The following is a 3,225-nucleotide window of genomic DNA, read 5'->3' as shown; positions in this document are numbered from 1 at the left end:
AAATGTTTAGTGTCAAATCGTTGAGAGGAGAAGCAAGTAGTGATGCATGACAAGGTTGATGCGTTTCGAAAGTCTTAAGTAAAGAAATGGAAAAATTGTGGAAAACGTCAACCGACTCTTGGATATAGGCCAAGGTTGATTATCAGACCCCTTCCGTTGGTTTGAGCGGGACACATCATCATGGTTCCTCAACTTGTTAATACCCTTCATTACGCTTTTGTTACCAATTGCTATATTTGTGTGTTTTAGTTGTTGGATTTTACAGTATCTCAAAACAAAGTTAACCACGCTTTTTGCTTTTGTATATACCCGCTTGCCAGAAGAAAAACCCAATGACGGCGAATATGATGACGAGAACGAACTATAATTTAAGAGAAAGTGATCACTTGCTGTGCCATGGGCAAGGGGGCATGTCACAACCCAATTAACTTGTGCCCATGCCACTGAGCAAGAGATACCATTCAAATCATCTTCATTTGACTATTAAGGGTTAAAAGACTTCCCTGCCAAGAAATTCCTTGAAACAAAACGCTGGTGGTGTACTACAGATAATTGGTCAGCTGAAATAAAATGCTGGGGGAAACTATATATAATTGGTCAAAGATAAACGTAAGCTCCTCACACGTAGCACACACGTAACAGGTAGGAAAACCTAACCCACTACCTTGTAACTTGAGGAGACAAAGAGATGCCACCTGCCAAAAAATTAAAGATTCCATATAACGGTTCACTATTGGATATTCCTGTAAAACACCTCTGCCTATAAATAGTTTAACGGTTTCCGCCCAAGGCGGAGAGCTCTGGGGATTTCACAGGAAACACCTGTGCTTGTCACCAGAAAATTGGGAAACTGATCAATTCCTAATCAATCGCCCCGTCAGCGTAAAATATTGACGTAAAAAGTCTTGCAAGCGCGACCGTCCGTTTTCGGCGCCACGTCCGTCATTATCTCGCCGTAACTGAACTGCGTGCGTGTCCTCGACTCTGTAACCGAAGTTATATGCGCATATTTGACTCTGTAACTAAAGCTGTAACGGAACGAAGGCTCACCTGCGTCGTCCATCACTATCTAGGCGACGTAAGTAAACAAACTCCTGTAACCTACACGCGTCTGTGCCTGGTTAATTCCACCCCATCCATCACTACCCGCCTGCCGAACTTTAAATCTAAACACTCCGGTGTGAGTCAGGCGGCTGCCGGCTGCTGCTCTGATTCACGACACCAGCCACAACATTAGACCTCAAAAATATGTACTAATTCCATAGCTGGCTGCTATGGAGCAGGACTGGTAGGGCTTCTAGCCATAGATGTGCACTGTGCCCAGTGTGAAACCCCTGAGCCCTGGGGACCACAGCTACCATGACCCCAAGGCTCAGGGGTGCATGAAACACTTGGGCCCTGTAACAGGTTGCCCTCCCCAGTGGCATTTTAGTGGCCTTTGAGGGGCACCCTTGAAGTCCCTTAATGGTTCATTTCTGTCTTTCATCTTGTATCCCACCTTTACTTGTCTGCTACGTCTTCATGTAAAATATTATTTAGATGTTCTTACAAGCAGGAGACTACCTATTGTACTTCTATGTTGGGGTTCTCAGCCACCCCGGGCCTTGCCTCCCCCAGTCTTTCTCTAGCTCTGCCTACCAATCTAAACCCACCAGGTAGGGTTTGACTCGGAGGCTCTAGCTCCTTAATCCTCTCTGGGCCTGGGGCCCTGCTTTTGCGTTCACTATGGAGCCAGGCATTTTGGCCCCCTTTCACCCTGCGGCCCCTGGATGCCAAGCTGTTGGGTCTTCTGCCTCCTTAGGCTTGGCCCTTTCTTATAGCTCAGGCTACTAGCCAAGATTCCCCCACTGGGACTTGGCTTCAAAGTCCTGCAGCCAGATCTGTGCTACTAGCCCTGTACAGCTGCACCCACTAGTGTACTAGGCCCTTTGGCCTTTTATGACTGCACCCAAGGTGCTAATGAGGCCTCCTCCTCCCCTACAGCCTCAACCACAAACCACTGGTTTATCAGTCAAAATACAAAAGTAAGTCCATGGGCTATAACCATTAAAAAAAAAAATTAAAGAAGGCAGTATGCCAGCTTACGTTTTTTAATGACTCCATGCTCCTGCTTCCCACTGTCTATTAGGATCCTCCTTGTGGGGCTGCCACAGCTTCTCTGGGGGTCACCAGGAGTTCTCCCTATAGTAACTGGACAGGCAGCCAAGCATCTCCATGGAGCTCTTTTGCACAAACTCCTTCCCCCTGGCTGCTGCCCAAGAACTGCCGCCAAGCCCAGGGTTTTTATAGTTCTGGCCTGCCCTCTTCCGGTCATCTGACTAGCCAGCAAGGCTCAGCTTTTAATCCCTACCCTGCCAGGAGGCCGTGCCCAGAAAGTTCTGGTCTTAAAGGAACCGGCCTGCTTTCTAGGAACAGGGCTAGGGTTCCCTGTTACAGGCCCATGCAGGTGAGATGTAGCTGGGATCCAAAGCCCCAGGAGTATGGGAACTCTAAGTCCCAGCTATGTATGGGCTCCAGCTGTAGGAGTCTGCTTCTTGCTGATGCATTGGGAGCCCAGGATCAGGCTCCCACTACACCAGCAATAGAGCGTGACTAGATCCAATGTACAACACCACAATCGTGCCTCCTGCCACGCACGTGTGGCATGGCAAGACTGCATAGACCGCACACCAGATCCAATTGCATCTTTATCTGCATGTGTAGAGGGGGCTTCACAAATGCATACAGGATGAATTTGCTACAGGCTCAGTATTAGCACTAGATGTATGAAAGCCCATGACTAATGTGATGGCCAAGACAAGCCAATAGGAAAGACCAAGCTTGATGGTCCTTATATTTTCAAATTAAAACAAAACAAAACAAACATACAAAAACAAAAAAACCCCCACAAACAAACGGCAGTAACAAAAATTAGATCATCTTCAGGCTCTCCCCATCTGAGATTAGGTAGCAAAAAAGGGTAAAAAACAGATGTTAACTCAGGGGCGGGCAATTATTTCGGGTGGAGGGCCACTTACTGAGTGTTGGCAAGCCATCAAGGGCTGCATGACAGGCAGCCAGGGTCAGATAAATATTAATTTTCTAAATTTTTAGGGGCCTCGGACCAGATAGGCTGGCTGCATCCGGCCCATGGGCCGCATTTTGCCCACCCCTGTGTTAACTCCTTTGCAGTTCACTATTATTTGTGATATCTGTTTCTGCAGCCATGTGGAGCCCTATCCCAAA

General features: G+C 47.5%; 1 long non-coding RNA gene across 1 annotated transcript in view; it reads right to left on the bottom strand.

Annotated features, from left to right (window-relative positions):
• Nucleotides 1-2,225, bottom strand: part of LOC112550514 — a 39,284-nt gene extending 37,059 nt beyond the window's left edge. Inside the window, exon 1 of the long non-coding RNA XR_003094412.1 lies at nucleotides 2,086-2,225. This is a non-coding gene — a long non-coding RNA (uncharacterized LOC112550514). The remainder of the gene's footprint in view (nucleotides 1-2,085) is intronic.
• Nucleotides 2,226-3,225: the final 1,000 nt, after the last annotated feature.

This window comes from Alligator sinensis, unplaced genomic scaffold, assembly GCF_000455745.1.
Source record: "Alligator sinensis unplaced genomic scaffold, ASM45574v1 scaffold619_1, whole genome shotgun sequence".
In the NCBI taxonomy this organism is placed as follows: Eukaryota; Metazoa; Chordata; order Crocodylia; family Alligatoridae; genus Alligator; species Alligator sinensis.
The sequence above is the reverse complement of the archived record's forward strand: the minus strand, read 5'-3'. Positions and strand labels throughout refer to the sequence as shown.